Raw genomic sequence first — 16861 nt, 5'->3', positions numbered from 1 at the left:
TTTTATTTGGAAAACAGCTAAACTTTAGAGCTGGGACCTGCTTCACAATGACATGTAGTCGTTTAACTATCATCGAAACAGTTACTAGAAACCAAATACATCTGTCTTAATGTCTTCTGAGTTGCAAAAAACAGAAATAACCAATCTGGAGGATCTTGCAGCCATTGCTTTCTTCAGTCTGATGCTGCCAGGATTGGGACGCTAACTTGTTGTGACTTCTAATGCAAAAAATATTTATCAGTATTTTGTCAAATTATCAAGAATTTGGTTTTTGCAGAAATCCGCTGAAATATTCTTCAATTACTTTAGGGCCACATCGTCCATACACTTGTCACAGACATTTTTAGCCCCCTGCTTTCAATCCCGATGAATCCACAGCACTGCCACTGTGAACTCAGGTTTCATTTATCCTCTATTCACACAGCCTGTTTCTCGTCTCCTGCACCAGTGCTGCTGTCTGTAGCTGTCTGCTTGTTGAGTTACAGCTTAGTGCTCCGAATGTGTGTGTGCGTGTGTGTGTGTGCTGCGAACCAAATGAAAAGAGCTTTGTTTGTTGCACACATTCACAGTCTCACAGCGGTGTCAAATAAAGCCTGACAGAAAGAGAGAGTGGGAGAGCTAAAAAGGAGGAATGCCAAAACAGAACAACCTTGACTGTCTCTCGGGACTTTGGGTTTGTCTCACGTCGCCTCGTAAGGCTCGATGAATTGCAATTCATGAAGCAGTTATTCTTCGTCTAGCAAGAAGATACAGTGTGTCAAAAATACCTAGACAGACAAGAAGGGGAGAAAAATAGGAAATGACCCCATGTCACAGTGCAGTGAGCCATGCATTCAGGGTGGAAATTTCCCACCAACGTCAGCCAAGTGTGGAAAGTCTGTCACACCAGACTCAACTGCAGGTTAAAAATACACAACTTAAAGGTAACTCTACCAAACATGACCCTTTTCTCGCTTATCTTCTTCTGCAACAGGACTGAAAAACAGCACAAGAACAAGAGCTCACAGCCACAGCAGCAGCTCTGGAAAGGCATGATTTAAAAAAAAAACAAAAAACAGTTTGACAGATGAAAAATTAACAGTCAACTCGGCTATTTTTGGACAGGAGGAAAAGACAATGGTGTGAAGTGAATCAAGAGGGTTTGTCCTCTGTATGGCAGCCATTTTAGGTCATCTCAGACTCAGCTCGACAGGCTCAGCTCAAACGACGGTCTCTCTGTCAGCCTCAGCTGTAAGGCTGACACCATCAGCCAGCATGTTGCTGTATGTTTGCATTCAGCTGAGAGTGAAAGCATTCGGTTGGATGACTGTAATCTGTCACAAACTCAGTGCTTGGGCAAGAAACTTTAAGCAGCTGGTGACGCTCGAAGAAAGTTACGGAATCACCGACGTCATTGTGATAAATTGTCTGGGAACCGCTTATGTCTGTATCAAATTTCATGGCGATCCATCATACAGCTCTTGAGTTACTTCACTCTGGACTGAACTACACACACAGCAGCGCTGCCAGCCCTAAAGCTATGCTGCTAGCGCGTCTGAAAAGAGACGCATCAGAAGTGTGTTATGGCAGGCACATGCCCAGCTGGCCCATGTGGAACCCAAAAACCAATAAGGAAGCCATAATAAACGAACAACTAACAAATAAATGGCTTTCAATCTGTGTCCCTTAGGAGTTTAAAAGCTTCCACTTCCTATCTAACATCTAACAGTATAAAGCACGGCTCTCTAACCCAACTCTTTGTTCTGTGTTCAATTCAGAGCTTTGCAGCAGCACACACAGCCAGCACTGAACCTGCTGCTGTGAACTGATGTCCACACACTCGTTGATACAGTGAAATGTGAAGCTTTATTGATCGCTTTAGGAAAACGCTATCGTGCCTTTGCCTCTTTACAGGTCAGAAGTCTGGGCCGGCTACGAAGCATGACTGCTGAGGCTGGAAGGCCTTCAGTTTATCCAAACGGTCACTTTTAAAAGTGCTGTGTCGACATTAATAAATTACCACAATGATGTTGAGTCATTAGTCGAATTCCACCATTGATCGCTATCCTGCACTGACCTCTGCGCTGCATCATGAGACTCCTGGTTTGCTTTAGTGGGAAGTCCAGTTTATGGTACAAAACAAGACAGCTGAAGCTGAAGCGAATGTCCTGCAGTGGAACTTTCAAAATGTTTCTTCTCTTCAGCGAAGCCAGAGACAAATCTCACAGGACAAACAGAAGTGAGGCTTGAACAAAATGTGGCGACACACACTTTCAATTCACTCTGCGTTTCAACTATTCATAGTAACCTGGCCAGCTACACTACTTCAACAGCGTCACACTTCACCCTCATGTTAAGTCCACTTATTGCTTTGCTAATGCAGCTACACCTGAGCACAAACACTTGACGCCAAGTCAATCCCTTGAACTACCTGTGCGTTCTCAGCGAGCTAAAGCTGAACACACGACCTTGATCTCAGCTTCCCAAAAGGCTTAGAGAGAGTCTCCTTCCTCGCCTGAACTTGAAGAGCTTACACTGTAAACGGTTGCGTAACGGCGGACCAGCCTGCTGCCACCGCTAGCAGGTTTAGAGTTAACAGACATCCAGCCACAGCGGGAGGATGCGATGTGACAGGCAGGAGCTGATTGCTTGAAATGCAAATGAGGAAATTTACAGCAGATTAGTTTAATTTTCGGGAGAAATTATGCACAGATGAGAACTTTCTGATTCTGCCGTAATGAGCAGCTGATTGTTAATGACGGTCTACGTGACACAGATATGGTTTCAAATGAAATGTCATTAGGAAAATGTTTGAATTTGCATGATCTGGCTTCTTCCAGAAAACTCTAAAATTCAAACTGTTTTCCAAAGCAGAACTTTTCTTAATCCTTTTTTTTTTTCACAGCATAGATTTTGACTTGTCGTAACAGGAAAGCCGCAGGTGTTACTAACGACATTAAGGACGACTCAAATCCATTCAAGCGTGCCCGCGAGTCGCGGCAGCCTGACTGTGAGCAGCACATCCAGCCGTCATTCACAACATTATGCAGGCCTGTGCTTTTCATACTGGGACATGTCAAGATGTCAGGGGAAAAGACTTATTCTGTATCTGAGCTTTGTGGCGGCACTGGCACAGTGAAAACCAGGAATCAGGGTCAACTAGAATCATCTGACCGTTTTCATTTTCAAGATGTCATTTTGTCGATCAATTAATTGACCAATCGCTGCAGCGCTATTGAGCTGTATTAGATTGGAGCACTAAATTCAACTTTATTGAGTGTGTAGGACTGAGTGAGCATGATTAATGAACTTTAGCTGATCACTGCTGTGTGTCCAGGCTTACACAAACACAAAAACACAAGCTGTGCTCATACAAACACCATGAGGTGGATGTCTTGCTTGTGTAGCTCCCCCAGCTTCACTATATCCCCGCTGCCTTACTTTCTCTCCTGCTTTTCCTCTGTCCACTTGCACTGCAGTGTCATACGTCTTTCCTCTGCCCACTTCTGCCTCTATAATCATCTTCCTGCCTCCTTCCATCCATCTCCTCTTCCTGCTCCCATGCTGTTGCACGCACAAATATCCAACCGAGATGGACTGCAGACGGTTCGATTGGTATTTGCTGCACACTACGGACGGGTGACAAAGAAAAACCAACATGAAGTCTCTTCGTAAGCTGCTGGGCCACCACGTGCTGCCACAGTGGGCCTTGAGAAAATTTCAAAATGTTCTCTTTAAACAGATCATAAATATGTTATTCCATTGTGCAATGCCTTTGAGATCAGAGCTCTCACACACACCCAGTCAGAAACACAACCTCTGATTTGTCAGAAACAACGCCTGCGATTGGTCAACAGACTCAACCCAGGCATCATAGAACTGCCTGTGATTGGCTAACAACAACAATAACTGTCTCCAATCCGATCCAATCCAATCCAATCCAATCCAATTCTTCCAGTTCAAGGCTGGATTATGGACATTCTGGATGCAAAGAACACCAACTTAAAGTAAAACAACTCTTCAGCCTTTCATATATGTAATATACGGAGCCCCTAAAGTGCCACAAAGAAAAAAAACTATACCGTGCCCACAAAATACTAAATCGAGCAAACGAGATACTAAAACGTGTGCTCGAGGTACAGTTATTTCCCACGCTTTGACTTGTCCGTGCATACGGCTCTCCGTAGTGACCACTTCAGATGATCACAGTCACACACGCGATACAATGGAGAGAAGAACTCAGCTAATTAACTTTTACTTTCACCTCGGAATGCCATATAAAGACATTCTTGTTGCTCTTTCCCTGAGACATGTGATGTGTTGCCGCCTGTCTGTATAAATGTATGAGTTAATTAAATCGAGCGCACAATTTAGTTTAAACGTGCGCACGTTTTAGTATCTCGCATGCACGATTTTTTTTTTCTTCGTCGCACTTTAAGGGCTCCGTAGTAATGTATATATGCCATGAAACACTATTTCATTTTCTTGCACTGTATTTTAGCTTGTCTGGACTCTGTGCCACACGTGCGGTATCAGTTCTGTTTAACTGTAGCTTATCAGCTAAAAGCAATTAGTTTTGATGAGTGAAATTCATCTTAAAACACAGGAAATAGTGGGAGTGGTAATCAATATCACGATATTGATGGGTTTCATTTCTGAAATTGATTATGTATCTAGATATGACAAATATACACAAAACATACACAATATCACAAAGTAATTAAAGTGGTAGGTGCAGTAAACTGTGCTGCACTGTTTGCGTAACTGCCACTGTGATTCGTCACAGTTAAAAGAGCAAATCAAATCGAACGACTGATTAATCGACTCAAAGTTTTAATGTCTGCTGTGGAAAAGGTTCATCATTGGGCGAGCCTCCTGTCAGCTGGAGCATTAATCTCTGCATCGAGCTGAATGTTTCTACCATTTACTCTGAAACTGCAAAGGCAGCAGAGAATCAGTCTGTGGAGCCAAATAATGAGGAGCCAGTGATGCATTCAGCTCAGCTTCAAACCAGAAGGATTTATATTTATCAGGCTTTCAACTACAATCAGAAGACTTAAATGTGTTGTGAAATTTAGTGAATGTGTTGCTGGAGAAAGTTCTTGCCTCTCCCTCTCCCTCCATATTTCTATTTCTGATTCAGCAGCTGAACGACCAGTCACCATGTAATTACTAGACTGTCGTCCAATCCCACACAGCAGCACAGCGAAAATGTCCACAGTATATCGACGGCGTCCCAGCAGCTCTCAGTCCTCTTTCACAGTCAGACAAATGAGCACAAAATACAGAGCACGCCTGGGCAACATTCATCTGCTGCAGCAATAAACACACACACACACACACACACACACACACACACACACACACACACACACACACACACACACACACACACACACACACACACTCTCATACAGTCGTCTGTGTGCTTTTAATCAGTGAAGCAATGCTGGCTGAGAGTCATGAAAGGAACACAACTACCATAACAGGCTGGAGGGCAAGGGCTGTGTGTGTCTTTACGTGCATGTGTGTGTGTGTCTATACGTGAGCATGTCAATATTGTGTGACTCCAAAAGTCTACAAACACAAATTATGGTCTGGTCCTTGCACTTTGAGTCAGAATAACAAAGCCAGCAGTGGAAGAAAGACTGAGTTCTTTTATGTTGGTGAGAGCAGAGATACCAGAAAGTACAAAAGTAAAAATACAGTTAAAAAATGTACACAGGTAGAAGTTTCAGCAGTATCAGTTAGCTATGCTTATCAATATTTTAGCTAGACCAGTATATCAGCTTTGTATTCATGTAAAGTAAAAGAATGAAGTAACATGAATGGAAAGCACAAGCACCTCATAATTTTACTTGGATGTATGTACTTTGTTACTTTTGCACTACTGCCCTTAAAAGCAAAAGGACTTGAAGGAATTCAAAGCGTTTCCTCTGACTGGAAACAGAAAAGGGACCCTGATCATTTCCCTGCGGAACGTAGAAAACCTTTAACAATACTTTCACAAACCACTGACAGAAATGTTGCATCAACACCAGCAGGAGGTTCATGACGAGGCCAAACCACCGCAGCCGGACAAAGGCTACACGTGAGCTCGGCTGGCTGTGACGACACGCTGTCATAAGACTCATATCAGTGCTTTCTTTGACTGGGACTTCTTACAGACCTTTCAAATCATCTGAATTGCATGTTTTAAAACAACTCTTATGAATTTACTGCAGTCAAACCAATGAGATGAACCAGCAACTTTCTGATCACAGACTCACTTTAAGACACAGTTCAGGCAAACATTATAAGACAGCAACAATAATAAACTCATTTAAACCAATATGAAGGTTTCCTTTCATTTCATTTTTGTCTGTTTGTGGTGAAACAAAACAGATCTTACTCTTTAAGAGGAAGGTAACTTTATTCAGATCTTTACCATAATGTCATCAGACACTTATTATAAAGATCTGAGCCTGTTCAAGCTTTGAGTTACACAAGCATAAGCTGTGTGGCATGCTTTTTTTTTTTTTGTCTGAAGCACCACAATAATAGAGAGTTTAGACAAAAAGGGCTTTGGGGATGTTGGCACGCCTTGAAAAGTTCTCACTATAATTATGTTGTTGAAATGCAATCCTTCAACACTGGACAACCTTCAAAAGGAGCCAAGCAAAGCATTTAGACACCTGTTTCACTGAGTGTAGTTGAAAAAGTCTATTCAGGGAAACTGGCTGACACAATAGGACCCGCATCATATCTGCACAGAGCGCTTTTACAAATCAGAGATACGAAGACCAGAGATTAAATCACACCACACATTTACACATATCAATCAAACACACAGAAACTATGCACATCCGGCCTCTGCAGCCCCTCGGTTATGTAACATGGAGAGACACATTCCGAGATCGGGAACAGCAGCTGAACACTGAGTACAGGCCCGTCGCCTGACACACTGAATCAGCTGTTCACGTGTGTGTTTAACAGCATGTGCGGGAGGCTTTAAACTTGTAATGCCAGGATGGTTTGGCCCAACGCTCACGGGTCCCTTATCACAACGACTGCTGACGCTGAGCCAGCACTGGTCTCATTAGAGAACATGAAAACAGTGAAATCATGGAAGGGCATCAAACTGTGCAAAGATGCTGTAAATGGCACAGCAGAGCTGAAACTAACCATTTTCATTTTCATCACTGATTAATATGCTGATGCTTTCTCCATTAATCAGTTCATAGTTAATCCTTTGGTTTATAGAATGCCAAAAAATAGTCACAGCTTCCCAGAGGGAGTCTTCAATTTCCTCGTTTTGTCCAAACAACAGTCGAGAGGCCAAAGATGTTCAATTTGGAATTAATATAAGAAAAAGAAAAGCAGCAAATTTCCACATTTAAGAATCTGGATTCAGAGAATATTAGTGATTAGTGGTCAAAGTAGAGACTTAAATTTGCACTTTCCATGACCAGCTCCTCATTTTAGGACTCTGGCACTTACATTGGCGAGACTGACCTTTAAGATTTAGTGAGAGCTGTTGGCTAACGAAGAGGAATCCAAACAAAGACATCTGTGCTTTAAAAAGGCAAACTGATCTGACTAACTGCAGTTCTGTTGACACATCTTTGTCATTAAGTTACACATTTAAATTCCATTATGGCTTTTCACTCTTATAAGCAGTGACACTGTCTGGGCCCTGGTGTTGATTTGGGGTGATGCCGTGACCTTAACCATCGCTCTAAGCCGGCTGATCTTCAAATCTCTCTCTTGATCTCTTTCCGTCTTTCGTCAGTGAGTTCAATTCATTTCTGTTGACTGAATGACGGGATGATTTTGTGCAAAGGTTTGTGCTAACGTAAAACAGCAGCAACCCTTTTAATATTCCTTTAACGTCCATTTATCAGGCATTTTTCAGGCTTTATCTCTGCAAGAGATCTTCATTATGATGTTTTGCTGTGGAATCATATCTCGCTCAAAACCAACTAGCTTGCCAACTCGCACCTGAATCCTGATCCAGGTGGATAAGACATTGCATTATTCTTGACTTCTCAACTGTCTGAACTTCACAGGCCCAGTGCTACAATGCCTGCTGCCAGCACTACTATGGATGTAACAACCAACAACTTCTACTTGCAACTGTTACTGCAACTGTTCTGCCACTACGGCAAAGAAAATAACAAAAAGCATCTTTAGTACAATCTTCCCAGCCACCTCTCTTCAGGCAGTGATTCAGCCTCGGACTGGAATGGATGGTACGCACTCGACCGGGTGAGCTACAGGGGCGCCCTGAGAACTAGATGATAATTATACTGCAGAGGAGAGCAGGATGGCAAAATGTTGACACTGTAAACAAATCTGACTCAAGTTCTGGAGACCAGAGAGCAAGGCAGAGAAGGAGTTTACATAACAGACGGATAACCATGTACTGAAGGCTTTCCTCCCCTCGCCTCTGCTCTGGAGATTATCAGACCGTCTCTAACGACACAGGGTCAGTTAGCTAAATAGACCACCTACTATTGTATATTAACCTACATGTTGTACCGATATGGATTCTTATCGTCTAATGTCAAACACAATGCAAACCCAGCAATCCAGGAATAACCAAGCCCCTATGAAAATACCATGGTATTCATAATACATCACCCACAGATCACTACTGAGCACTGTAAATCCTTAAAGGAACAGCAGATTATTACACGGGTGATTTACAGGGAGGGTGCTTTTCATGCTTTTTATGTATGTTGCAGACATGACAAGACAGTATTATTTCTGTTTAGGCCAGTAAACCAATCTGCATCCCCACCACATCACATGTGATGCACCTCAAGACACTAACCAGCATACATCAGGCAGAATACATCAGGAAGTACAGCCAATCTACCTTCAAAATAAGAGCCTGGGTGTGTAACATATTTACTGAGGTATATGAAATAATAGATAATGAAATTGCCTTCCAGTGATGTTGCAGGATCCCCTTTCATGACGACTTCTAAAGCCAAGTTGTTGGATTCTGTTTTTGCCTTATTTTAACAGCATCTCATTCTTTGTAAATAGCAATTATTGTTAAATTTTTGACATAAAAGATCCTATCATTACATTTAAAAAAAAACAATGATAGCAATGTTATTTGAACATCCTCTTGCTATCATTCTCACGTTTTACTTAAGTAATAAATCTGTTTTCTATGATGTTTATGCTTTGTTTTGTGGGTGCTCCTTAAATATTTCAAACCTTTTCTGTTCACTTCATGATTGCAGTTGATCAAAATGACTTCTGAGTGCCAAATGAAAACGTTCATTTACGCATTCAAGTTAATATTGTTGTCCAACAAGACTTTATCAACCTTCAAAACGGGTAAACGTTTCCCGAGGCGACCGAGCTTTTATTTTGCTAAATTTCAGCGGAAGTCACATGTCTTCATTCTGGAGGCTTGACACTGGTGCTGTTCGCTGTTGTCTTCTAGCAATATCGGGTCAATATGGTGATAACACGGGGGTGCAGGCCGCTGGTGTGGCGACGTGAAGCCAGAACAGCTTGTCATGAACGAACGGCGGCTGGTTTTTATTGTCTAATTCTGTCTTTCCACCCAGTGTCCACAGCTTTTTATCGTGCACATAACGTTAAGTGATGAAACACCGATGGCATGTCAAACCGCTGCCATCCTTTGTGCCACTGCGAAAACACAAACACACACCGCCACCATCCAGCCCAGCTAGCACCACCCTTCATTTGAAGCGTTTAACGAAAAATAAGCCTGTCATGTTAGAAGACGTCAAGGCCGATGGGTGTGGGAGACATCGGCTGACAGCCACACCGGGCTGCGTCTTTCCCGTTATGACCGAGCGAGGCATCATTGTTTTCATCCTCCGACGCGATGCTCGCAAACACAACCTTTTCTCCTTCTTCCCCGCCTGTTCTCATCCAGCTCTCACCAAATAACCGCATGGAAGTCAAGATGAAACACACTCACCTTGCCGCAGTCGGTCGGCAGCAGGTCTGTTCTCGATACACTGCATTAGCGGCGGTGGATGAGCGGGCTGGTGGGCTGCTCGTCCGCGGCGTGTGCACTGTTTTCTCGGAGAGACTGCAGGCAGACAGCGGCGGTGCAGCGCCGGATGGGCTGGGCCGGAGCGGCACGTCAGCCTGAGGTCACAGCTTGGTGTCCCAGACCAGATTATCTAACCCTGGGTGGGACCGCTGCCACTCATTAGATCTGTCACCTCAGCGTGCTATCCCACTCAGCTCCAGTGAATCGAAAACTGCACAGGCGTGAAATTATGTCCTGATCTTATTCCTCATATTCACTTTAGTTTATATAACATGTAGGATGTAGGATATCTCAGTGTCACACTTTCCCTAAAGAAACCACAAAGTGATACGATGTTTGTTAGTGCATTGACTCAGGGACACGGGAAAAAAAACAAATAGACCTTGAATCACTGTCTTTATTTAGCTATGTATTTATTTATTTATTTATTTATTTATTTATTTTTACCACAGGTTACCTGAATGTAGTAGCTACAGCGATAGGTCAGACACACGAGTAGGATTCAGATAGGCCTACTTAAACAAGTCCCTTTTGTCCTTGTATAGGCTGAGCTCCATCTGCTGGTTATCTGATGTTACTGCATTTACCAAAGCGCATGATTATGGACACGTTTCAATAGATTTCTCCCTCCAGTCTGAGGTTACTGCTGCATAGTGGAGACCTGCATCCCTAGATGTAATCAGCTGTTGAATAGAATTTTTTTTTTTTTTTTTTTTGCATCTTTATTGTAAAATCTGACAATCAAGCATTAAACGTGTGGTCATTTCACATGAAAAAACAACAAATGACTCTTTATAGAATCTGTTTTGTTCTCCTTTGAACAGATGCTTTCTGCTTGTTAATTTAGAGCAATGCTGTCACAACTGTTCATCTGTAGCTTTCGATAATTCCTTAGGCAATGTTCACAAATCAGCTGGGAGACTAACAGTTGGAAAGTGTGTCAGAGAGATGGGTAAAGAAGACGGCAAGAGTTTTACTTAATGAAAGGAGGGAAAAGCTGCACACTTCTACATCTAACATATTTTTTAACATTTCTAATTCTACGGTGGACTCCTACAGCAGACTATATCTTTCGTTGATTTGTTAGCATCACCTGGTAAAGCATGCATATGTCTGAAGATCACAATACTTTGTGTCCTTTTTGTTTATGCACGTCATGTATTACATGAGCCTGATGCAATCTCAACCACCCACTAAAGCAGATGTAGTCTTACTGTTACATAATATGATAAGCAGCCACTGGTCAACTCCAACCACAGAACTACAGGTCAGAAAGGAGAAAGAAAGAAAGAAAAAAAAACAAAACAACGAATTTGATTTTTTTGAAACACACCTGTCTTATACAAACAAAAAACATGGTGCAATACTTGAATTAAGTTTAATGCCTTTGTATTTTTTCACTGAACCGTTTACAGTAAAAGAAATTAATCATTGTTAACATAAAAGTATTGATTATGGCAGCCTTGTGTTTTTGTTATTTTGTCCACCCCCTGTAGTTCGCCTTGTCAGCCATTATAGTTAAGAAAAGTGTTGGTTTTTGGCCTCTAATAAGCCTGTTAACCTGTAACATATGTACCTGTTCTCCAGCTACCAACACAAATGACTGCATCAGGTTGCACCTTTAATTTGGCACCTGTTAAAAGACCAGTGTGTATTTTCAGGGTATGATTTTTTTTATCCTGCCACAAGATGGCACCATCTGACATGAAAATCAAGGCTGTCTCAAAGGCTGTGGTGAATATAAAAATACATTAATTGTAGTAGTGTTGTAATTTAGATGATCATGAAATATTTTTGTGTGATTAACATGAAAATATGAATTTGTAGCATTGACTTTGTTGTATTTGCAGACACATACTTGCATATCTGAGTCAACTATTTCCAAATAATGAAACCCTTCACAACAGAGAGTGAGGCAGGTGTTGTCTTCTGCATCTGTCATTTCATATGCAGCCAGCAAATCTCACTCTGTTTTAACTAAAAACATAATGCAGAAACTACTTTGGGCAATAGTTGCCAAATTAGAGCATAACTTTTAAAAAAATAAATCAAAATTTTGTTATTCCATTATCTTTACTTTTAGCGCACTTACCTCTTCTCACTGTGAGCTCTTTATTATTTATTTAAGCAAACCAACCAAATGGAGGAGGTAAACAATCATACAAATAACCTGCCAAATATACAACACAAAGGATGGTTTGCTTATCCTTAAAACCACTGAAGATATAATTTCATGTTTTTTAAGTTATATGGAACAATTGTAGCAATTATTAAATCTGTGACTTTTTGACATAGATTACGATGTAAGTACTTGAACAGAGTTTAAGATGGCACAATTTCAATTAAAACCTTTTTTTAGACATGTGTTTTATGATGAACTCAGCCCTATTACTTCCACCTGTTTCCAATCAACCACTTAGGAATAGAGAGCTGTGATTGGCTGTCATAACAACTTAAAATAATTGCCCTGCAGGCAATATGTCATTGCACCACTGTGGAAGGAGGACATTGTGCTTGTGTTGGGTCAGCTGGAGTCAGTGAGAGGGATTTCAGTTTACATTTGATCTTATCTCTTTAGCCATGGTGCAAAATCTCAGGTAACTTTTGAGTGTTCTTTTTGTACTCAATGGTTTACACTTACAATGTCTGAAATAACTGTAATTGTCTGAATATGGCTTTGTTTTGTAGTGTGGTGCTTCTATGGCTGCTACTTATTGGAGAACTTCAGGCAAACACTAAATGTAAGACTATTGGTTACAATTGCATTGAAAATGCTAAGTTTAAAATGGTTAAATATCTGAACCAAGCTGAATGAACTCAAAACTACTCATTTCAAGTATGTTGAAGTCATTAACCTTATGATTGCAAAACAACAATTGATATCTTTGAGTGGTTGTTTTTTCATAACTTAGCAACAGTTTCCTATCATGGATTTGAGCCTGGCATGTGGGACACTTACCAGCCTGAGGATATCAAGCCTCGGCCCCAGATTCCCAGCTACCAGCCTAAGATTCAACCTCAGCCCCAGGTTCCCAGCTACCAGCCCCAGGTTCCCAGCTACCAGCCTAAGATTCAGCCTCAGCCCCAGGTTCCCAGCTACCAGCCCAAGCGTCAGCCCCAGGTTCCCAGCTACCAGCCTAAGATTCAGCCTCAGCCCCAGGTTCCCAGCTACCAGCCCAAGCGTCAGCCTCAGGTTCCCAGCTACCAGCCCAAGCGTCAGCCCCAGGTTCCCAGCTACCAGCCCAAGCCTCAGCCCCAGGTTCCCAGCTACCAGCCCAAGCCTCAGCCCCAAGTTCCCAGCTACCAGCCCAAGCCTCAGCCTCAGGTTCCCAGCTACCAGCCCAAGCCTCAGCCTCAGGTTCCCAGCTACCAGCCCAAGCCTCAGCCTCAGGTTCCCAGCTACCAGCCCAAGCCTCAGCCTCAGGTTCCCAGCTACCAGCCCAAGCCTCAGCCTCAGGTTCCCAGCTACCAGCCCAAGCCTCAGCCTCAGGTTCCCAGCTACCAGCCCAAGCCTCAGCCTCAGGTTCCCAGCTACCAGCCCAAGCCTCAGCCTCAGGTTCCCAGCTACCAGCCCAAGCCTCAGCCTCAGGTTCCCAGCTACCAGCCCAAGCCTCAGCCTCAGGTTCCCAGCTACCAGCCCAAGCCTCAGCCTCAGGTTCCCAGCTACCAGCCCAAGCCTCAGCCTCAGGTTCCCAGCTACCAGCCCAAGCCTCAGCCTCAGGTTCCCAGCTACCAGCCCAAGCCTCAGCCTCAGGTTCCCAGCTACCAGCCCAAGCCTCAGCCTCAGGTTCCCAGCTACCAGCCCAAGCGTCAGCCCCAGCCCCAGGTTCCCAGCTACCAGCCCAAGCGTCAGCCCCAGCCCCAGGTTCGCAGCTACCAGCCCAAGCCTCAGCCCCAGGTTCCCAGCTACCAGCCCAAGCCTCAGCCCCAGGTTCCCAGCTACCAGCCCAAGCCTCAGCCCCAGGTTCCCAGCTACCAGCCCAAGCCTCAGCCCCAGGTTCCCAGCTACCAGCCCAAGCCTCAGCCCCAGGTTCCCAGCTACCAGCCCAAGCCTCAGCCCCAGGTTCCCAGCTACCAGCCCAAGCCTCAGCCCCAGGTTCCCAGCTACCAGCCCAAGCCTCAGCCCCAGGTTCCCAGCTACCAGCCCAAGCCTCAGCCCCAGGTTCCCAGCTACCAGCCCAAGCCTCAGCCCCAGGTTCCCAGCTACCAGCCCAAGCCTCAGCCCCAGGTTCCCAGCTACCAGCCCAAGCCTCAGCCCCAGGTTCCCAGCTACCAGCCCAAGCCTCAGCCTCAGCCCCAGGTTCCCAGCTACCAGCCCAAGCCTCAGCCCCAGGTTCCCAGCTCCCAGCCCCAGGTTCCCAGCTACCAGCCCAAGCCCCAGCCCCAGCCCCAGGTTCCCAGCTACCAGCCCAAGCGTCAGCCCCAGCCCCAGGTTCCCAGCTACCAGCCCAAGCGTCAGCCCCAGCCCCAGGTTCCCAGCTACCAGCCCAAGCGTCAGCCCCAGCCCCAGGTTCCCAGCTACCAGCCCAAGCGTCAGCCTCAGCCCCAGGTTCCCAGCTACCAGCCCAAGCCTCAGCCCCAGGTTCCCAGCTACCAGCCCAAGCGTCAGCCTCAGCCCCAGGTTCCCAGCTACCAGCCCAAGCGTCAGCCTCAGCCCCAGGTTCCCAGCTACCAGCCCAAGCCTCAGCCCCAGGTTCCCAGCTACCAGCCCAAGGTTCCCAGCTACCAGCCCAAGCATCAGCCCCAGGTGCCCAGGTACCAGCCCAGCAATAATTTTGGTTCTGCTGATACTACCCAGACTGAAGCTTCACTCAGCACAGGGGATTCCACAGGGTGAGTTTACATAACCTTTATTCATTGTAGTTAATTTTTAAGTTTAGTTCTGATTGCTTTTTGTGTGTTTTAGAGCAAGTTGGCCTCATCTCTCTTATGGGAGCAAAGGAAGATTTGGCTACAACCGCAACTAGAACTTAAGACATAGCTTAAATGGTAAGTGCAGTGTGAAGTTAGTTCCTGCTTTATATAAGTGAAATGTTCTACCTTTCCATTCATCTTACTGCCACTTAACTTGAAACCAACCACTGACCTCATTTCAGCTCTCCAAGATGTTTGACCTGATGGGCATCATTAAATCAATGCTTGCACCATGGAAATCATCAGAAAAATAAATGCATTTTGTACTACACTGGTGTGATATCCCTTAATTTGCATAAAAATGAAACTTGTCATTTTGTACTATGCCTGTTAAGGTCTTGACAGCTTGCAGTAAAGACTGCTAGTTTGTGAACATGGATGGAAATGATACAGGATTTAAAGTCTTGTGTAAGGAAGGCCATGTACTCAACACCATGTTCTGAGTAACTATGCAAGACTTAAACAGAGCTGCACAGGCTTATTGTAAACTTAAACTGGATGATCTACCAAATGATACACTGCCTGGTCAAAGTCACCACCTGGATTTAACTAAGTGAATAGGGAAGAGCCTCCTATTGGACAATTACTGCATGGGTGATTATCTTTCAGCTGGCAACAAGTTATTTAACCCAAACTGATACAATGAATAGCTTATTGCTTAAACAATCATGTCAAGACACATCCCATGGTCATGGAAAAGATGTTAGTCTGAGAAGGGCCAAATCATTGGCATGCATCAAGCAGAGAAAACCTCTGAGATTGCAGAAACTACTGAAACTGGGTTAACTGTCCAACACATTAAAACCTGGAAGGCTAGTGGGGAATCATTGTCTTCAAAGAAGAAATGTGGTTGGGGGAAAATGGTGATCACTTAAAGTTTGAAATCAAATTGTAGAACTCAGGCCTATGTTAGTGAAAGTAAGAGCATTTCCACATGCACAATGCAAAGGGAACTAAATGGATTGGGACTGAACAGCTGTGTAGCCTTAAGAAAGCAACTGATCAGTGAGGCTAATTGGGGGGGGGGGGGGGCTTCCATTTGCTAGGGAGTGTAAAGATTGGACTCTGGAGCAATGGAAGAAGATCATGTGGTCTGAGTCCAGATTTACACCTGCCTATCTTCTTACCCTGATGGGTGCATCAGGGTAAGAAGATAGGCAGGTGAAGTGATGCACCCATCATACCTAGTTCTGACTGTCCAAGCCTGTGGGGGCAGTGCTGTGATCTGGGGTTGCTGCAGTTCATCAGGTCTAGGTTCAGCAACATTATGTGCCCAGAGAATGAGGTCAGCTGACTACCTGAATATACTGAATGACCACCAATCCATCAATGGATTTTTTCTTCCCTGATGGCACAGACATATTCCAAGATGACAATGCCAGGATTCATCAGGCTCACATTGCAAAAGAGCAGTTCAGGGAGCATGAGACATCATTTTCACACATGTATTGGCCATCACAGAGTCCAGACCTTAACCCCATTGAGAATCTTTGAGATGTGCTGGAGAAGGCTTTGCACAGTGGTCCGACTCTCCCATCATCAACATAAAATCTTGGTGAAAAATTAATGCAATACTGGACGGAAATAAATCTTGTAACATTGCAGACGCTCATTGAAACAATGCCTCAGCAAATGCGTGCCATAATCAAAGCTAAAGGTGGTCCAACAAAATATTAGAGTATATGACCTTTTTTTTTGGCCAGGTAGTGTATCAACAATGATGTTTTGAGCAGCACACAGGAAAATGAGTTGCTCAAGAGCCTCATTTCTGTTGAGGTGCAAATCTGCATATTGGGACACCACAGATTTTTTTTATCCAAACCACTTTAACTTATAAAAGGGTCATTGACTAAAGTTGGATCACAGTTAACTTTAGTTCATGTCAACCTCCCCAACATACTCAATGGCTCCAGTTCTGCCTATACTGACCCTTGTAAACCT

The 16861-nt window shown here is 44.0% G+C and overlaps 1 protein-coding gene across 2 annotated transcripts in view; it reads right to left on the bottom strand.

Annotated features, from left to right (window-relative positions):
* Nucleotides 1-10067, bottom strand: part of rusc2 (RUN and SH3 domain containing 2) — a 36195-nt gene extending 26128 nt beyond the window's left edge. For both annotated transcript variants that reach the window (XM_070963986.1, XM_070963987.1), the window contains exon 1: nucleotides 9929-10067. The gene's annotated coding sequence lies outside the window, so the exon portion shown is untranslated. The remainder of the gene's footprint in view (nucleotides 1-9928) is intronic.
* Nucleotides 10068-16861: the final 6794 nt, after the last annotated feature.

Source organism: Chaetodon trifascialis, chromosome 6 (assembly GCF_039877785.1).
Source record: "Chaetodon trifascialis isolate fChaTrf1 chromosome 6, fChaTrf1.hap1, whole genome shotgun sequence".
NCBI classification, from domain to species: domain Eukaryota; kingdom Metazoa; phylum Chordata; class Actinopteri; order Chaetodontiformes; family Chaetodontidae; genus Chaetodon; species Chaetodon trifascialis.
Note: the sequence above shows the minus strand (reverse complement) of the source record. Positions and strands in the feature narration are given on the sequence as shown.